This window comes from Erinaceus europaeus, chromosome 13, assembly GCF_950295315.1.
Source record: "Erinaceus europaeus chromosome 13, mEriEur2.1, whole genome shotgun sequence".
In the NCBI taxonomy this organism is placed as follows: domain Eukaryota; kingdom Metazoa; phylum Chordata; class Mammalia; order Eulipotyphla; family Erinaceidae; genus Erinaceus; species Erinaceus europaeus.
The window spans coordinates 62,424,944-62,446,144 of NC_080174.1; the positions used below are offsets into that span (position 1 = coordinate 62,424,944).

The 21,201-nt window shown below is 42.8% G+C and overlaps 1 protein-coding gene and 1 long non-coding RNA gene across 7 annotated transcripts in view; one reads left to right on the top strand and one right to left on the bottom strand.

The window, feature by feature from the left end:
- Positions 1 to 21,201, bottom strand: part of ST3GAL3 (ST3 beta-galactoside alpha-2,3-sialyltransferase 3) — a 270,798-nt gene that overhangs the window by 75,539 nt on the left and 174,058 nt on the right. The window lies entirely within an intron of this gene.
- On the top strand, positions 1,565 to 17,040 carry LOC132542531 (uncharacterized). Its single transcript, XR_009553531.1, has 2 exons — positions 1,565 to 1,690; positions 16,575 to 17,040. It is a non-coding gene; the product is annotated as an uncharacterized LOC132542531 (long non-coding RNA).

Here is a 21,201-nt window from a genome sequence, read left to right on the forward strand (position 1 = left end):
CTGATGTATATGTAGTTCCTATGTGGTGCTGGGAGCTTGAACCTTGGTTTTCACATATAGCAAAGTGTGCACTCTATCAGGTGAACTACCTTCTCTGACCCCTGTGCATGTAAGTTTTGATCATTTTTTACTTTTTATATTAGATTTGTGTTTATTACATGACAGCAGATGATAAAATAGATTACTCTCTACATACATTTTATAATTAATGACATACCAAAACTTTTAAAAGTTATTTTTTATATTTCTAAGCTATGTGACTTATATATAAATTAAAAAAGGGTTGCAAATCCCCCCAAAATGTTTTCATTATGTTTATTGAAAAACATACATTGAAATGGATCAGTGAAATTCAAATTTCTGTTGCTCAAGGGTAAGTGTATACTGTTTGGACAAGGCCTGAATGGCTTAGTCATCACATCTATGGAAGATAAAGAGAAAGGAAACATGCATCTTATCCTGCACGTACAGGGAAGATCCAGAAAGATCAGCAGGCAGCCACATGGCCAAGATTGTTGGGGGAGCATGAATCCCATCGTATATGCTGAATAGGAAGGAGATGAGGACTTGGCAGCAGTATGTGAAAAAAAAAAAGACTTGTGGTCAATATGACATGATCACTAAAGTGTTAACTCTCAGCCACAACAAGGAGCATCACAAATGAGTAGATGCTTATTTAAAAAAAATTTATTACTTTCCCTTTTGTTGCCCTTATTGTTGTTGTTTTTATTGTTGTAGTTATTATTGTTGATGTCGTTGTTGTTGGATAGGACAGAGAGAAATGGAAAAAGGAGGTGAAGACAGAGAGCAGGAGAGAAAGACAGACACCTGCAGACCTGCTTCACCGCCTGTGAAGCAACCCCTGCAGGTGGGGAGCCGGTGCTCGAACCAGGATCCTTATGCCAGTCCTTGCGCTTGGTGCCACGTGCACTTAACCCGTTGTGCTACTGCCCGACCCACAGATGCTTATCTTGCTGCCCTCTTTGTGAGACCACATCTGAGCAAGACTAAGCTCTGAAAGGGAATCTCCTAGAAGGATCAATGATAAAGCAGAACTGGTCCAGAGAAGAGAATCATTGTGATGGTGAGGGGATTTTTGATACCTCATGAGAACAGAGGTGTCTGGATAGAGAGGACCTGAGACATGATAATCATTTATTTTTTTTCTTTATTAAGTTATTTATGTATTTATATATTTTACCTACCAGAGCACTGCTCAACTCAGGCTTGGGGTGGTGCTGAGGATTAAACCTGGGATCGTTATTGGCTCAGGCAAGAAAGGCTTTTTGTATAAACTTTCTGCTATTTCCCCAGTGCTTGATCATCAGCTTCAAATCTGATCAGCTGATAGGTCAGAGCGATTAGACCTGCCCTGTGTGGCTCTGCAGAAAGGCAGATTCTGGAATTTCTTAGTTAAAACTTTCTTGTCACTGAGGTTCTTGAAATGAGTGGATTTCTTATGGGGGGATAAAAGCCCCTGGATATTGAAAGTAGCATATGAACTAAGTAACCTCCATTATTCTGTAACAAAGGGTTTCTAGAGCCTTCAAGTCCTGGGCTCATCAGAGGCTGAAGGCAGGCCCAAAGTAGCAGTGAGTCCAGCCTTCTGTCCAACCTCATGTAGGAACTGTGAGTTCAGTGGCTTGGTTCTAGTGCCTAGACTTTCTTGGTAGGACTGTCTACAGTTTGGGTAACTTGTTTTTTCTCTTTAAAAGGAGTAACTTTAGAAAGGGGAGAGGTTGTGGGAGACTATTTCCATCTCAGTTGTCTACCCAAACTCTGGTGTTTTGCCAGAATTTAAGCGTGGTATACACAACATGGTTAAAAATAACCCCTTGATTGAACAGAAAGCATGGGAGAGGGAATAGCCAGGCAATTTTGCTAGAGGGTGGGGGAAGTGAGAGAGGAGATTTATCTAGAGACTCTGGGAATGGTTTTATTCCAAAAGAGTTAATACTCAAAGGAACTAAGGACCGGGAAACTACTGTTTGGAACAGCTTCTTTCCAGAGAACTGTCCATTAAGTGTCTTACTTTGGGTATGTCTAGCATATAAATAAGCTTCCAGCTTTAAAGGGCTCTCCCACGACTGAGTATGCCATTTTTCAGTCCTGGTTGCCAGCCTACAGGATAAGAGTCAGGGAAAGATGACAAGGAATAGAAGCCAAGAAAGGCTAACAATGTAAAAATCCATACAAAGGCCAAAGACACAAAGGCCAGAGAAAGGTCCACTAGATTTAGCTATGGGAGGTTCTTGTGATTTGTGTGTGAAAGCTTCCAGACTTTCAGACTTTTCCTTCTATAACTAGACATTTAACATAAATGAAGTCATCTTATATTTACTATTTCATGACTTGCTTTTGAAAAATTTAGCAATGCATGTTGGGCCATTTCAGTAAATACTGCCAGACTACAGCATCATCATTTTATGACATTTTATTTCATCAGATGAACATACTACATCTAATCATTCTCAACTAAGAGATATTTATGTCATTCTAATTTTTTGCTTTTAGAAATATGCTGCAACAAGCATCCTATTACAATAGCTTGCGTGCATAGACATGATTATTTCCTTATGCTGGTTACAGTTAGAAGTGGAGTTGTTAGATCAAATGGAATCCACATTTTATATTTTGTTATACACTGCTTCCCACAATCTTGAAGAAAACAAGATATTGTTCTCATGAGGGCCTGCAATCTTTCAGGCCATTCTTTCTCACTCTCCTTCACTATTTTCTCCTCTTACTCATCCCTTATGCATTAGTATTCCCTAGAGTTATGTCCATCAGTTTGTTTTTTCTTCTTCCAAAAATTACAAATGAAAATGCCTACAAGACCAAAAAAAAAAGCACTGTAAATATATGAATTAGAGACATAGGGAAGCTTGGATTTTGAATATTTGTTAGGCAGAACCTTTAGCACTTTCTACTTTACCAATGTACTTCATTTCTGACAACTTCTTCTATTTGTCTACAACCAGTTATCATTAAGTAACTTATCAAATTCAATAAAGTAACTGACTTTAAGCATAAAAAATACAGATGAATTGGGCCAGATAAAAGACAAGTGGCAGGGTTATAGCAAGCTAGATTGAACACAGTATCTACTTATATTGCTAGAAAACTCTGTGCCAGGCATACAGTGCATGTCTGCAGGAGGAGCTAAGCTTAAAAGCTGCTAGTTGGGGGTCGAGTGGTAGTGCAACAGGTTAAACGTGCATGGCGCAAAGCGCAAGGACCGGTGTAAGGATCCCGGTTCTAGCCCCCAGCTCCCCACCTGCAAGGGGTCGCTTCACAAGCGGTGAAGCAGGTCTGCAGGTGTCTATCTTTCTCTCCCCATCCTCTCTCCATGTCTCTCTGTCCTACCCAACAACAATGACAACAGTAATAATAACAATGATGATAAACAACAAGGGCAACAAAATGGAAAAAAATGACCATCAGGAGCAATGGATTCACAGCGTAGGCACCAAGCTCCAGGAATAACCCTGGAGGCAAAAAAAAAAAAAAAGGCTGTCAGTTTGGGACCTCTTCTGCACACATACCCTACTGCCAGGACTTCATTTACATACTGACAGAGTCCACTAATCTACCTGTTTCTGACTTATTCTCCTAGACTCTAGATTTCTGATTTCTACTTGTAAACAACTGTTCTACATCTCTCTCCTTAAGTATCCTGGAGACATTTCAAATTCATTATGCCTTTAACCAATTCACCCTTTCTTTTTTTTTTTTTTGTGGGAAATTGTTAAGCCAGCTCCCCCTGCTCCACCCTGCATTCCTGATACTATGGCATATCTACATAATCATTGTCTTGCCTGAAAGATCCCCACCCATTCCATTCCTTTGATCTATCTTCTTTCTACCCTCCCTGCCTCCAGGGTAGTATTAATCCCACCAGTTAAAACCCTGCAACAGTTGCTAAGGAAGTTCCTACCTTTCCAGCTTTTCTCCGCCCCTTTTCTAGCCATTTCCATTTCTGACTTGCCACTTCTGGGTCTATCCTATAAAAATGTTGTCTCTCTGATCAATAAAGACATTGCATTGCCACTCCGCCACGAGTTCAAGTCATCTCTCCCCCATCACTGAGTGAGTAGCAGCCTAGGCGGGCTCTGTCAAGTTCTCTCTAACCCAGAGAGTACGCACCCGGGAAGAGGCACCCCCACGCTAGCCTGGCATTTATTTATTTACTTAGTTATTTATTTACTCCCATTTGTTGCCCTTGTTGCTTTATTGTTGTGATTATTATTGTTGTCATTGTTGGATAGGACAGAAAGAAATGGAGAGAGGAGGGGGAGACAGAGAGGAAGAGAGAAACATAGACACCTGCAGACCTACTTCACCACTTGTGTGCGACTTCCCTGCAGGTGGGGGGGGGGCTCAAACAGAGGTCCTTCCACCCGTGCTTGCATTTTGCGCCACATGAGCTTAAGCCGCTGCGCTACTGCCTGACTCCCGACCCTTTCTTTCCTCTCCTCTTGACAAGAGTCAGAAATTTGAGTACCTTTCTCAGCGAATGTTTTCTATCTTTGAAGCCAGAAATTTGGGAGTTCTTTCCAATTCTACTTTTTCTCTAGTCTTCCATACTCAGTTAACCATCAAATTAACTCAGTAGGCATAATGAGCATTTATATGGTGCCACAGATGCACTAGAGTTGGCCACAAAGAGGAAAAATATGTAGTCTGGGGTGTGGAGGGCGTGTGTGCCAGAAACAAAATGTTCTGGGAGGAAGACAGAAACTTTAATTCTTAATAACCCTCAAATAGTCTGTTCTCATGGGATTGCCTTCAGCACCTACTGCAAGTCTTCGAACTGGTCTTTATGCTTTCAAGTTCCTTTCTCCACTTCATTGATATTGGTACAGATGACTCTTCCTGGTATTTTGTTTGTTTTGTTGTTGTCACACAACTTTACTGCTCCAGGCTGACTTTTTCAAAGAGAGAGTGGGAGAGGGAGAGGCAGAGGGAAGGGGCATAGCACTGAAGCTCCTTCCAATACAGTGGGGACTCAGGCTTGAACCTGGGTCATGTGCATAGCAAAGGAGGCACACTATCCATGTTAACTATTTTGCAGGCCTGAAAATTCTTCTTGCCAATTAATTCCGTAGGTCTTTCAGAATAGAATTAAAATCCAGGAGTCGGGTGGTAGCTCAGTGGGTTAAGCACATGTGGGGCAAAGCACAAGGACTGGCAAAAGGATCCCAGTTCAAGCCGCCAGCTCCCCACCTGCAGGGGAGTCGCTTCACAGGCGGTGAAACAGGTCTGCAGGTGTCTGGTGAAACAGGTCTGCAGGTGTCTTTCTCTCCCCCTCTGTCTTCCCCTCCTCTCTCCATTTCTCTCTGTCTTATCTAACAATGCGACATCAATAACAACAATAATAACTACAACAATAAAAAAGGGCAACCAATTGTTATTGTCAATACTGCGTTGCTGGATAGGACAGAGAGAAATCGAGACAAAAGGGGAAGACAGGAGTCAGGTGGTAGTTCAGTGGGTTAAGCGCAGGTGGCGCAAAATTCAGGGACCAGCGTAATGATTCTGGTTCAAGCCCCTGACTCCCCACCTGCGGGGGGGGGGGGGTCGCTTCACAGGTGGTGAAGCAGGTCTGCAGGTGTCTATCTTTCTCTCCCCCATCTCTCTCTCCATTTCTCTCTGTCCTATCCAACAACGATAACAATCATTACAACAATAAAAAACAAGGGAAATAAAAGGGAATAAATAAATAAATATTTTTTAAAAGGGGGGAAGACAGAGGTGGAGAGGGATAAGAAACCTGCAGACCTGCTTCACCACCTGTGAGGCGAGCCCCCTGCTGGTGGGCGCTTGAGCCAGGATCCTTATGCTTTGTGCTTCACATGCCATTTTCGCTACTGCCTGGCCCTGACTCTTTTTTTTTAAATGGCTGAACATGCCTATTGCTATAGTGGTGTCTGGGGGGTGGGGGTGGGGGTCAGAGTACACACACTTACACAAAGGACAAACTCTTATCTGAAGAGACATATGCACCCCCATATTCATAGCAGGATTATTCACAGTGCCCAAAAAGTAGAAGCAGCCTAAATGTCTATTGACAGATGACTGGCTAAAGAAGCTATGGGACATGTATTTCACTGTATATTACTCAGCAATAAAAAAAAACAAAACAGTATTATGTCATTTGGGACAAAATGGATGAAACTAGAGGTGATTATGATTAGCAAAAGAAGCAAAGATATGAAGGACAACTCCAGGTTGGCTTTACTCATATGTAGTCTGGAGAACTGATACAGATGAACTTACACAAACAAACCCCAGAAGAAAAGCAAGCAACTGTTTTTGAGACTGAAAACTATGGTGGTTTTCTTTGGGAAGTGAGAGGGTGGGAACACAGAACTTTGGTGATGGGTGTGATGAACTATACTCTGTAATCCTACAATCTTGTAACCTAATTAAAAAAATAAAAGGCTAACCCCACCTGCAGGGAGTCCCTTCACAGGCGGTGAAGCAGGTCTGCAGGTGTCTGTCTTTCTCTCCCCCTCTCTGTCTTCCCCTCCCCTCTCCATTTCTCTCTGTCCTATCTAACAACAACAATAATAATTACAACAACAATAAAAAACAACAAAAGGGAAAATAAATAAATATTAAAAAGAAAATTAAAAAAAAATAAATAAAAGGTTAAAAAGGGGGGCAACAAAAGGGGAAATAAATAAATAAATATAAAAAATTTAAAAAAAAGAATTAAAATCCAATTGGTCAGGGCTGGGTGGTGGCACACCTAGTTGAGTGCATGTGTTACAGTGCACAAGGGCCCGGGTTTGAACCCCCGGTCCCCACCTGCAAGGGGAAAGCTTCATGAGTGGTGAAGTAGGGCTGTAGGTGTCTCTGTCTCTCTCCCTCTCCATCATTCCCTTCCCTCTCTATCTGTCTGTCTCTATCCAACAAATAAAGGTAATTAAAAAAAAATCAAAAATCCATTTGGTCTAGAAGGAAGTAGTTCTAAATGACCTCTACAGTCTGCTTTCCAGTATTCTAGAAGGTGACACTGCCCCAGACCTGTTAGTCCACTTGTAGTTCTCTGAATGTAGTGTACTCATGTTCTGAGTTCACATATTCCCTCTCTCTGGAACACCCTCCCTTACCACTCCTCAGCTGCCTAATTCCTATGAATTCTTTAATGAATTGGGTAAAATAGCACTTCGCCTCAATTAAAAAAAAAAAAAGGCTTCTCCAGGCATTCTCTGCTTACATACCTTCTTGGAACTGCAGGCATATAGTGTGTGTATAAGGCAGGGAGGGGAGGCATTTTGCACAGGCTATTAAAGGGGGCCATGACACATTTTTTGAGAACATACAACACTGGGAAAACATGGGGGTGTAGGGCTGACAACAAATGATTCCAGAGAAGGTCAGGAGACCAGGAAAAGACATAGCTCTTTGGCTCTGGTTGGGTATTGTTGGAACTCTGAACATATTTAGACCCACAGACCACATATTCTGAGGAATTATAAGCATGACCTAATCTACCCACTGATACTTGCAGCACCCATTTCTGCCAAATTTTTTAAAAAGAAAGAAAAGTTTTCAATTGAATATTAGTGAAATGCTATTCATCAGTGAACTGATGAGAGGATCAATTCTGGCATCTATGTACTTTAACATTTAAAAATAAATGTGAGAGGCCAAAGCACCATTTTACTATCTTCTGTTTGTCTTTTGCTTTTCTTGTTGTTAGACAGTACTAGGAATTGAATCCCAAAAGGGTGTCACGTGCAAGGTATGTACTCTACCACTGAGTCACCTCCCTGCTCCTATCTCTGGATTTTAAATAGAAGTCTTCTCTAACTCCTTTAATTAGTTAGTTAATTAATTATTTTATCTATTTTTTGTCATCAGGTGGGTTTCACCATTTCAGGCTGACTTTTTCAGATAGTAAGACAAAGACAGAGAAAAAATGACAGAAAGAGACACCAGCACCAAAGTTTCCTTCAGAGCAGTGGGGGCTGGGCTTGAACAGGGGTTGTGTCTAGGACAGATCAATCTGCCAACACCCATGTTCAGTGGAGAAGCAATTACAGATGCCAGACCTTTCATCTTCTGCACCCGATAATAGTCCTGGGTCCATACTCCCAGAGGGATAAAGAATAAGAAAGCTTTCGAGGGAGGAGATGGGATATAGAGTTCTAGTGGTAGGTATTTTGTGGAATTATATTCCTCTTAAACTATGGTCTTGTCAACATTTCCACTGTATAAATACATTTAAAAAATTAAAAAATTGGGAGTCAGGCAGTAGCACAGCGGGTTAAACATATGTGGCGCAAAGCGGAAGGACCAGCTTAAGGATCCCAGTTCAAGCCCCGGCTCCCCACCTGTAGTGAAGCAGGTCTGCAGGTGTCTATCTTTCTCTCCCCCCCTCTGTCTTCCCCTCCTCTCTGTCCTATCTAACAACAACAACATCAACAACAAAAATAACTGTAACAACAATAAAAAAGGGAGCAACAAAAGGGAAAATAAATTTAAAAAATTTTAAAAAGCAGGCACACTAAGTGAGAAATCTTGCCAGCCCTACCCCCTTAATTTAAGTGTATCCTTTTTTTTTTACTTTTGAATTTTTTTTTTAATGGGGAATTAATGTTTTACATTCAACAGTACATACATTGGTTTGTACATGCATAACATTCCCCAGTTTCCCATATAACAATACAACCCCCACTAGGTCCTCTGAATCCTTCTTAGACCTGTATTTTCCCCACCCACCCACCCCAGAGTCTTTTACTTTGGTGCGATACGCCAATTCCATTTCAGGTTCTACTTGTGTTTTCTTTTCTGATCTTGTTTTTCAACTTCTGCTTGAGAGTGAGATAACCCCATATTCATCCTTCTGTTTCTGACTTATTTCACTCAACATGATTTTTTCAAGGTTCATCCAAGATCGGCTGAAAATGGTGAAGTCACCATTATTTACAGCTGAGTAGTATTCCATTGTGTATATAGACCACAACTTGCTCAGCCACTCATCTGTTGTTGGACACCTGGGATGCTTCCAGGTTTTGGCTATTACAAATTGGGCTGCAAAGAACATACGTGTACACAGATCTTTTTGGATGGATATGTTGGGTTCCTTAGGATATATTCCCAGAAGAGGAATTGCAGGATCATAGGATAGGTCCATTTCTAGCCTTCTGAGAGTTCTCCAGACTGTTCTCCACATAGGTTGGACCAATTTACATTCCCACCAGCAGTGTAGGAGGGTTCCTTTGACCCAACACCCTCTCCAGCATTTGCTGCTGTTACCTTTTCTGATGTATGACATTCTCAGAGTGATGTGGTATCTCGTTGTTGTCTTTATTTGAATTTCTCTGACAATCAGACTTGGAGCGTTTCTTCATGTGTTTCTCGGCCTTTTGGATCTCTTCTGTGGTGAATATTCTGTCCATGTCCGCCCCCCATTTTTGGGTGGGGTTATTTGTTTTCTTGTTGTTGAGTTTGGCAAGCTCTTTATATATGTTGGTTATTAACCTCTTGTCTGATGTAAAGATCTTCTCCCATTCTGTGAGGGGCCTCTTGGTTTGGGTAGTGGTTTCTTTTGCTGTGAAGAAGCTTTTTAATTTGATGTAGTCCCATAGGTTTATACACTTGCCTTAGTCTTCTTTGTAATTAGATTTGTTTCATTGAAGATGTCTTTAAAATTTATTCGGAAAAGAGTTCTGCCAATGTTTTCTTCTAAGTATCTGACAGTTTGTGGTCTAACATCCAAGTCCTTGATCCACTTGGAATTTACTTTTGTATTTGGTGAAATATAGTGATTCAGTATCATTCTTCTGCATGTTTCAACCCATTGTTTCCAACACCATTTGTTGAAGAGACTCTGCTTTCCCCATTTAATAGTCTGAGCCCCTTTGTCAAAGATTAGTTGTCCATAGGTGTGGGGCCTCACTTCTGGGCTCTCAATTCTATTCCACTGGTCAGTGTGTCTATGCATGTTCCAGTACCAAGCAGTTTTGATGACAAGGGCCCTATAATACAGTTTGAGATCTGGGAGTGTGATGCCTCCGGTTCTGTTCTTTTTTCTCAAGATTGTTTGGCAATTCTAGGTCTTTTCTGGTTCCAGATAAACATTTGTAGCATTTGTTCTATTCTCCTAAAAAAAGTGCTTGGGATCTTGATGGGGATAGCATTAAATCTGTAGATGGCTCTGGGTAATATATTCATTATGATGATGTTAATTCTTCCAACCCATGAACATGGAATATCTTTCCACTTTTTTGTGTCTTTTTCAATTTCTTTGAGTACTGACTCATAATTTTCAGTATACAAGTCTTTCATTTCTTTGGTTAGGTTTACTCCTAGATATTTTATTGTTTTTGTTGCTATAGTAAAAGGAATTGATTTCTGGATTTCAATTTCTTCTAGCTTAGTGTTTGCATAGAGGAATGCCACTGACTTTTGAATGTTAATTTTGTAGCCTGACACCTTACTGTATTGCCTGATGATTTCCAAAAGCTTCTTGCTGGATTCCTTAGGTTTTTCTGTGTATACTATCATATCATCTGCAAATAGGGAGAGTTTGACTTCTTCTCTTCCAATCTGTATGCCTTTAATCCTTGCTCCTGCCTGATTGCTATGGCAAGAACTTCCGACACTATATTGAATAGTAATGGTGATAGTGGGCAGCCCTGTCTAGTACCTGATCTGAGGGGAAATGCTTCCAGTTTTTCACCATTGAGTATGATGTTGGCTGTAGGTTTCCTATATATAGACTCCACTATTTTCAGAAATTTTCCATCTATCTTCATTTTTTGTAGTGTTTTGATCATAAAGGGATGTTGTATTTTGTCAAAGGCTTTCTCTGCATCTATTGATATGACCATGTGGTTTTTGGTCTTGCTTTTGTTGATGTGGTGGGTCATTTTGATTGATTTACGTATATTAAACCAACCTTGCATGCCTGGGATAAACCCCACTTGGTCATGATGAACAATCTTTTTAATATACTGCTGTATCCGGTGAGCTAGAATTTTGTTCAATATTTTCACATCTATGTTCATCAGAGATATTGGTCTGTAGTTTTCTTTTTTGGTTGTGTCCTTGTCTGCTTTCGGTATCAGAGTGATGTTAGCGTCATAGAAGCTGGAAGGGAGTCTTCAATCTTCTGGAAGACTTTTAAAAGTAGAGGTAATAGTTCTTCTTTGAAGGTTTTGTAGTATTCATTTGTAAAACCATCTGGTCCAGGACTTTTATTCTTGGGGAGATTTTTGATAACTGTTTCAATTTCATTGGCTGTGATGGGCCTATTCATGTTCTCTACTTCCTCTTTACTTAGTTTTGGAAGTTGGTAGATATTTAGGAAATCGGCCATTTCTTCCAGGTTCTCTAGCTTGGTGGTATATAGCTGTTCATAGAAGCCTCACATGATATGTTGAATTTCTGCGGTGTCTGTTGTGATATCTCCTCTTTCATTTAGTATCCGATTTATTTGGGTCTTCTCCCTTTTTTGTTTTGTGAGTCTGGCTAAAGGTTTGTAGATTTTGTTCACTCTTTCGAAGAACCAACATTTACTTTCATTGATCTTTTGTATGGTTTTCTTATTCTCAATGTTATTTATTTCTGCCCTAATTTTAGTGATTTCTGTCCTTCTGGTTGCTTTAGGGTTCCTTGTTCTTCTTCTTCTTCTAGGTCTTTAAGATGTGCAATCAGGTTGTTTATTTGTGCTTTTTCTTGTTTCCTAATGTGTGCTTGTATAGTTATGAACTTCCCTCTCAGTACTGCCTTAGCTGTGTCCCAAATATTTTGAAAGCTTGTGTCTTCATTTTCATTGAACTCTCGAAACATTTTGATTTCTTCCTTGATTTCCTCCTTGACCCAGAGGTTGTTAAGGAGTGTACTGTTGAGCTTCCACATTTTGGGACTATTACTAATCTTCTGTTGATTGTTAAGTGTTAGTTTAATTCCACTGTGGTCTGAGAAGATGCTTGTGATGATTTCAATGCTCTTGAATTTGCTGATGCTGTCTTTGTGGCCTAACATATGGTCTGTCCTTGAGAATGACCCATGTGGATTTGAGTAAAATGTGTATTCCAGTTTCTTGGGATGAATGACTCTGAAAATGTCCAACAGTTTTAGTTTATCTATCTCTTCATTTAGCTCCCTTATGTCTTTATTGATTTTCTGCCTGGATGATCTGTCAAGTTGAGAGAGTGGGGTGTTGAAGTCCCCTACTATGACTGTGTTGCTATTAATATATTGCTGTAGCTCTTTCAGTAGACATTTGATGTAGTTAGATGGCTTCTCATTGGGTGCATAGATGTTAATGATTGTTAAGTCCTCTTGATTGATTGATCCTCTGAGCATTAAGTAGTGTCCATTCCTATCTTTTTAAATCTTATCTATTTTAAAGTCTATCGTGTCAGATATGAGAATAGCTGTTCCTGCCCCTTTTTGTGGGCCATTGGCTTGTATGATAGTTTTCCAACCTTTCACTTTAAGTCTGTGTTTGTCTTGTTGATTGAGGTGGGTTTCCTGTAGACAGCATATTGTTGGGTTGTATTTTCTGATCCATCTTCCTACTCTGTGTCTTTTAATAGGTGAATTCAGGCCATTGACATTTATTGATATCAAAGATTTAAGATATTTTAACACCATTCTTGTAGAGTTTTAGAGTCTTCTGATATATGTCCTATTTATGATGGTCTGACTGTTTATAGAAGATCTTTCAGAACTTCTTTCAGGACAGGCTTGGTGATAGTTGATCCCTTCAACTGTTGCTTGTCTGAGAAGGTTTTTATGCCTCCATCTAGTCTGAATGACAGTCTAGCAGGAAATAGTATTCTTGGTTGAAAGCCTTTCTCATTGAGCACTGGATAGATATCTTGCTATTCTCTTCTGGCCTGTAGTGTTTGTATGGAGAAGTCTGCTGCTAATGTTATGGGTTTTCCTCTGTAGGTGACTCTTCGTTTTTCTCTTGCAGCCTTCGGGATCCTTTCTTTATCCTTATTCCTTTCCATTCTAAATATGATGTTTCTTGGTGTCTTGGTGTCTTTAAGTCTGGATTCTGTTTGGGACCCTCTGGGCTTCTTGAATCTTTATGTCTTTGATGTTGTCTAGACTAGAGAAGTTGTCAGCTATTACGTACTGAAGAATGCTTTCTTCTCCTCCCTTTCTTTCTTCCTCTGGTAAGCCAATAATGCGTATATTGTTTCTTTTGACGTCATCCCATAGGTCTCTTGTTGTTTTCAGCATCTCTTAATCTCTTTTTGAGATCTCTTACTTCTTTTTTGGTTGTCTCTAATTCGTCCTTGATCTTGCTAATTCTGTCTTCAGCCTCATTGATTCTATTCTCTCTGCCCTCTACTGTTTTCTGGAGTTCATCTATTTTGTTTCCCCTTTCTGATACTGTTTTAGCTTGTTCAGCTAGTTGTGTTCTTAGCTCTATTTTAGCTTTCAGCTCTCTAATAACCTTGAGATAGTTAGTGTCTTCTTCCAGAGTCTCATTTGTTGTTCCTGTATTTCTGACTACAATTCTTTCAAACTCTTTACTCACTTCTGTGATTATTTCCTTAGCTAATGTTTGGATGTTGAACTCGTTATTTTGTGCTTCACCCTTTGGGGGGATTTTAGCTGGACTGTTGTCCTGGTTCGTTTCTCCAATATTTCTTCTTGTTGGTTTACCCATTTTATATATTATGCTATGAGTTACCTCTCTTAGTACTTCTCAAATTACTGATCACTATTTCCTGGATTGACTTGTGTCTAAGTAAGGTAATTAAAGGGTTCACAGTTATGGAAGTTAACAGTTGTTTCAATATTCTTTTAATTCCTGAGTTGGAGCTCAGTGATTTAAAAGCCTCTTTTTTTTTCTTCTTCTCTGCAGGCTATGGGAGCCTGAGGGCTTCTAAACTATAAGTAGGCTTCTTAGCTTAATCACTGACTCCTGACCAAGAGATAAGGCAGGGGGTGGCAGAGATAGTCCAGTGGTTATGCAAAGAGACACTCATAGCCCCACAGCTATGCCACTAAGTTATAGGTCTTCTCCTGAGTTTCCTGGTTAGATCTCTGTTCCCAGGTGTCCCTCCCTTCTGAGGGCAGTAGCAATGGAGACTCAGAGTTGCACTTGGTGAGTCTCTGGGGAGTCCTCTCCTCCCTTCAGCTGTCCCCTTGTTGGGGGAACAGACTGAAGGTGCTGTCTCAATTGGTAAATCGCCGGACTGTTACCAGCCACTTAGTCTCTCCCTAGGCTCCTCTCTGTCACCAGCCACGTGTGTTTGCACTCACCAGTGCTTTGGTGGATTCCTGTAGTCATTCTAGTCCTGTCTTGTTTCAGTCCCAGGTGGTCTCCTTTGGTATTCCTAGTTGATCCGGGAGAGGAGAGGAGAGGAGAGGAGAGGAGAGGAGAGGAGAGGAGAGGAGAGGAGAGGAGAGGAGAGGAGAGGAGAGGAGAGAAGAAGAGAGAAACAGATCTGCTGCTGCTCGTAGCCCTGCCTCTGGAATTCCCTCAAGTGTCTCCTTTTTGTGTATTCATGACATCTTACAATTTCATTGCCATTAAATTAATGCTCTATATTATTTCACACCCACAGTATTCAATTTGGTGTCTAGAATATGGAAATGTGGGTCTGGGCGTTGGTGCACTTGGTTGAGTGCAAATGCTGCAATGCACAAGGACCCGGGTTCAAGCCCCTGGCCTCTACTTGCAAGGAGAAAGCTTTGCAAGTGGTGTAGCAGGGTTGCAGGTGTCTCTCTCCTTCTTTACCTCCCCCTACCCTCTTGATTTCCTGCCTGTATCCAATAAATAAATATTAAAAAGAGAACATGGAAAAGCTTATCAGAACAACAATGGGGGAAGTAGTGAAAAGTTCAGGCAAAGGGTTTCAAGTTGGAGTTGGTGAAATAGTTTGGGTAGTGTGCTGCTTTGCCATGTGTGCAACCCAGGTTCAAGCCCAGCCTCTACTTTATTGAAGGAACTTTCAGTGCTGTGGTCTCTTTCACTCTCTTTCTGCCTCTCTGTTACGATAATAAAGAAAAAAAAGTCAAGATGAAAACGCTAGCGATAAAAAGGGATAAATACAATAAATCAGTGATATATCAAGAAAAAATATTTCATTATGTCAAAAGACAGAAGAATATTGCCAAGGAATTGCATAAAGACTTGTTTAGAAGTGTGTTCTTCATAGCACTACTGTTTATGATAGAAAGAAGTTGGAGGGGAAAAAAAGAAAAGTGAAAAGGATACCATTCCTCCACATTAGCAGCAGATGCTCCCAGGAACTCTAAGCTAGCACTGCCCCCAAGTGAACTCAACTGTGTCCCTCAAGCCCACCCTCCCCCCCCCCCCCCCGTGTTCTATAGGGAAGGCGTTAGCACCACCATCTCCCCATATACCCAACACAAAATCATGGGAAGGGAGGGGCACTTTTCCGGTCCCTCTCACTTATATCTATACCTACTGCAATTTCTCTCCCCTAACATCTTACTAACCCACCCTTGCTCTTATCAATGCCATCAGAAAGTCCCTCTCTCCTTTGCCTTACACCTTCTCCCATCCTCTCCCTCTATTTCAGGTGATGAACTTTTTTTTTGCCTCCAGGGTTATTGCTGGGGCTTGGTGCATATACTATGAATCCACTACTCCTGGCAGCCATTTTTTACCCCCATTTTTGTTGTTGTTCTTGTTGCTATTATTGTTGGATAGGACAGAGAGAAATGGAGAGAGGAGGGGAAAACGGAGAAGGGGAGAGAAAGATAGACACCTGCATACCTGGCTTCGCTGCTTGTGAAGCAACCCCCTGCAGGTGGGGAGCTGGGGGCTTGAACTGGAATCCTTGCGAGGGTCCTTGTGCTTCGTACTATGTGTGCTTAACTCGGAACAATACTGCTCGGCCCCCAGGTGATGAACTTTCTAAGGCATCAGTCTGATGTTGGCTGTCCCTCCCTCCCCTCCTCCCTGCAGGCCTCAGAACCTTCACTGCTTTCATGAGCCAGCACTTCAGTCTGGCTTTCTAAGCCTTTCCCCATGACAGGGCCTGAACTTCAGACAGCCCAAATTACTTGCCAACGCATCTCCTTCCCTCAGCAGTGCCTCTCCTAGAGTCTCTGGTTGTGCAGTTTTTAACTGTATACCAGCAGTCTGCATTACCTCTAGGAAACCTTTCTAGCCCACCCAGTTTGGCTAGGTGCCCCTATCTGGGCATGCACAGCAATTTGGCTTGCTCAGTCCTAGTAGTTACACATGACTGTTCATCTCTCACTGTAAACTCCTGGGAGGTAGCAACTGTTTCTTGCTTATATCCCTCTCCCTCAAGGCTTGGCAGTGATAGGGTGCTGAGGGACTGGGGAAGGGGTAGGATCCTTTCTGGGTCCCTGGGCTCAGTAGATCAAGCAGTCCCCAAGACTGGGTCCAGATGGGTCTGTGTGGCCAGTTGGGGGAGGCTGTGGAAGAAGCTTCTCCCATACCCCAGGGCATTCCCTGCCACACAGGAGTCTCTGCAGGGGGTTCTGGGAATTAAGGCCACATGCAGTGCAGACTTGCTCAACCTAAGGTTTAATGATGGGGACACGTTTACCCCAAGCATTCTTCATTCTTTCTGGTCTCTGAATTGCAGAAACAGAAATTGCTCACCCTCCATCAGAAGCCTTTCGTGACTTGCTCACAAGAAATGACATCAACGGCCTTTTGTTTGTCTTGACTTGGGAGAACATGCCAAGAAGTCTTGCTCAGAAGAGTCTTTTCAGATGTCATTTATGTCTCCCTGCTTCATGAAAGTCATCCACAAGTCAGCTTCTCTGTGGCTCCAGAGTTGTCATCCTTTCAGTTCTGCCACAGCCCACAAAGCTGCTGTGGTCCACTCACTCCATAATGGGTGTGCAGCACTCACACCAGTGCTGGGAGCAGAGATGAGAGGTCAAGAGCCACTTACTCTCAACTTGACCTCAATGTTACTAGAAAGACCCTGAAACCTCAATGGATACCCTCGAGGACAGTGATCTGGCACCATGACTCCAGCTTTCAAAGCCATTTTCCGGTGACTAACACAGGCATTCATTAAAGATGCACTGAATAAGGATAAACAGATAAACAATTTTTTCATAGTTATTTGTGCAAATTGAAAGACATCATCGAGCTATGTGGTTTGAGGGGAGAATGGTCTAGAATTTAATATGTCCTTAGAATCATGTTAGACGATCACTGTGGATGGCGGTGGGGTGTCTGCTGTAATGGAAGCCCAGAGTGCTGGGTCCAGCCGCACAGTGGGCCTGGACAAGCTCTAAGTCAGCTGTGACACTGCAACTGTAAGGCAGATGCAGGCAAGGGAAGGGGGAGCTGTCTCCAGCTTATGCAGAATGACACAGGAACTAGCAGAAAGGTGACAACTAGACAAGGATAAGTGGAGGACTCAGGAGGGAACACTATGCAAGGTGTGAAGCACTACACAGATGCAAATGGGTGTGTGTGGAAGGAGGGGTGCCCCAAGGCTAACTCTGCCTGAAGACCAAAAGGAAAACCTCACAAAAGAGGTGCCATCCATAACATCCTTTGAAATGTGTGAGGGGCATGTGACCAGCCCCTGAGCTGAGGGGAGCCCCTCATGCAGGCCACCCCCAGAAAAAGATGCTACCACAAGCTGCTCCTGGAACAGAGAGTGTGGTGCTTTGTATCCAGTGATACTCAAGCTGCTGGCTGAAGTAGTAGTTACAAAGGTGAGGCCAGGGCAAAAGCATTTGATGGTGAGAGAAACAGCACTGATGCACAAAAAGGTGTAATGGACCCTCATTTAGACACATGAGGCCACCCAGACCCAAGCCACCAGAAGAAGCTCTGGCAGCTCTAAGGTGGTCAGAAGCCTTTTCACTAAATACAAGTTATCAGTTGCATCCTGTAGGACTGGTATTACAAAAATCCATGCTTCCCGATAAGTGGAAGCACTCCTGTATCAACAAATGCCAGTCACCTGGGTTTGCATGCACAGTCTATACAAGTCCAGACGGCTCCTATGGAGACACATCACCACATTTCCAGAAAGTCTTGAAGAGAGCTGAGGACAGATTAGCAGCAACAATTCCAACCCCTCATTGAACAGCCCCCATAGGCCAGCACCAGGCCCCACCCTGGGTATATCAGCTCAGCTGGCAGAATCCAAACTGCCCATGAGGTAGGAAGTTAGCAGATGAGAAGCTGAAGCCAGACAAGACTGATTTGGAAACTTGCCCATAGCCAGCTGAATGGCAGAGCTGGGAATCTAACCCAAATTTGCTTAACTCTAACATTCCAGCTTTTTTCACTAGAAAAAAAAAATCATTTAAAATGAGAGTAATGGGGGGGGGGGGAAGCCAGCCATTTCTTTTCATTTGTCCAGACTAAGGAAGAGGAGGTCCCAGCAACCCCTCCCCCCTTTTTAAGATTTATTAATGAGAGACAGAGAATCAGAGAAGTATGCTGGCACATGTGATGCCAGGGACCAAATTTGGGATCCCATACTTAAAGGTCTAATGCTTTATCCACTGCGCCCCCTGTGGGCCTGGCCATCAGCCCCATTTCATCTTTACTGTGAACGAGACACTCTGAACCTGGCAGGGATAGGGGAAAGCCCTGACTTCAAGTGATCATTGACCCAGAGATGAAGTCAGGTGGTAAAGTCACCCATTTCACTTTTGCCCTGAACAACTTCACCCCAGTACCAAGTGATGCAAGTCTGAGGATGGATGGACTCTGTGGCCCTAGTTACAAAGCTCTTTACTCCAGGCCAGTCCTCAGAAAAGGGCTGAGTCATAGCCAGTAATGAGGCCCAATCATGGCTGGGGGGGATTGGGCATTGGGATGAGCAAACTCCAGCTAAAGAAAGCATGGGCCCAGCAGCCTACCCTGCTATTTATCCAGACTCATTATTAGCCAAGAAGCTGACCTGGGGATCCAGATGCAGGACAGAGAATGGGTGGTCCTCCTTTCTTTAGCAAGTTCTCCATGGTGGAGGACCCAAGTGAGTACCAAACCAGAGAAAAAAGAGTCAGGCTCATTCCTATCCCTGCACCCTATATGTAGAAGTGCCTATTTGGACACCACTTTTTGGCCAACCTGCACCCTATGAATCTTTTGCTTTTTTAGAGATTTATTTGTTTGTTTACGAGAAAGAGAAGAAGAGAGAACTGAAGCATCACTCTAGTACATGTGATACCTGGGACTGAACTCAGGGCTTCATGTTTGAGAGCCTAGTGCACATCTTGTGCATTATAACATGTACACTCAGCCAGATGTGTAAAAGGATGGCCCCAACTGTTCATATTTTTAAACATTTTTCTGTCATTTTTTTAAAATTTATTTTTCATTTAAGAAAGGAGACATTAACAAAACCATAGGATAGGAGGGGTACAACTCCACACAATTCCTGCCACCCAATCTCCATATCTCATCCCCTCCCCTGATAGCTTTCCCATTCTCTATCCCTCTGGGAGCATGGACCCGGGGTCATTGTGGGTTGCAGAAGGTGGAAGGTCTGGTTTCTGTAATTGCTTCCCCATTAATTCCATATTTTTAAAAGCCGTTTCTTCTGAGGAAGTATTCCTTCCATCAAGGAACCCTTCAAGTCAACAGCTGTTCTCATTGCATCCTTCCTTGGGGGCTTATGGAGGATCCAGGACAAGTCTGCTTTGGGGGAAGGAACTTGTTTATCCAGTACACCTGTGCAGGAGGAGAAAGGCACAGGAGGACTGGTAGCAGCTTGGTGAGGGCATCAAGAAGGTCCTTTGCACATTTAGGCTGCTTCCAACACAGGGGTTCATATATCCTTACAAATAAGTGTTTTTCATGACCATTATATAAATGTCTGAGAGTGGTACTGCAGGATCATAACATATTTTCATTATGCTTAGTGAAGTAAGCAAGGAGGTAAAAGACAACTACTGGATAGTTTCACTCACATATGGAATAGAGAAATGAAACACACAAACCTGAAGCAAAACAAAATGAAACAAGAAACTAAACAAACTATCTCTAAGAATTTGTGAGAAACATTTCTAATTAGGTCCCATAGAGCTGCTCTTTGAGCCCCATGGACATGTGTATGTTTCTTGGATCCTCAGACCCAAATACACTTTCTTGAGTGCTCAGCAGATGAGTGATAGGTGTCCCCTTTTTAAATAAACCATTTTCCAACTGAATGTTCTCACAGGTCAGAGATGTTGCGCTCAAGATGTTACCAGCAGTCAGTCAGGCCATGCTGTCCAATGCCCTCCATATCACCTCAGACAATCTCAGTCATTCTTTGAAGCTTATGCACAGATTCTCTCCAAATCAGTTTCTTGGCCTTTCTCCCAAACCCTGCCAGGCTAGCAGCAGCCCAGGTGGGGCTCAATGACAGGGAGAGTCCAGGCCTGAGCCCTGCCCACACAGGCCCTGGGCATTCTGCAGAGAGGAGGATGCCGGCATTTTAGTCTAGACTTTGCTCCAGAGAGATCCACTGTGCCTGGACTCTGTGGGTAAGTGGATGGCTCCTACTCCATTTGTCCACACCTGGGCTCTACACACAGTGTGGGGACAGAGGGTAGACTGCTCTCATGTGGATCTCCACCTGGGAGGAGAGTGGCTTCAGCCTGTATCTCCTCTCTAGCTCTAGCTGTTTATCTGGGGAGACCACACAGTGGCTTTACACTCCTCAATCTCTCAGAATACAGAGGAGGGAGAGTCAGACCAAGTTCTGAAATTTCCAGAATCCTTCTCTCTGCATAGCTTCTGTCCCAACCAAGGGCCTGTGTGGGCGTGCCTCAGGCTTGGGTCCTCCCTGGCATTCAGCCCCAGAAGGGCTGCTGCTAGCCTGGCAAGGTTTGGGAGAAAGGCCAGAATACTGTTCCATGCTTTCGCCAGCTTTTGCTCTCCACAAGCAGCAGAGCTCCCCACGTGGGGATCTTGTACCTGAACCAAGAAAAGCAAAGCTGCTAATCTGACAAGATCAACCTCCAAAAGCCACAGGAATGCAGTCTGCCTGCCTGCCTGCTCTCAGCAGGGAGCGTGCCTCTACGCACCTCAGGGCTCCAGTTTCTGGGTAGAGCCTGGAGTTCAGTCTGCAAGAAAAGAAACTCCTTCCAGTCATTGCATCTCAGCCCTGCTGCTACTGAAGACCCTCGGAGGCACAGCCAGGCATTACCTTCAACAGGATTTCCTCTGCTTCCCATCCATCTATCATTTCATCTACCAGCTTAAATGCCTTCTCTGTCCTTCTCAGCTCTTCTGGAGTACAT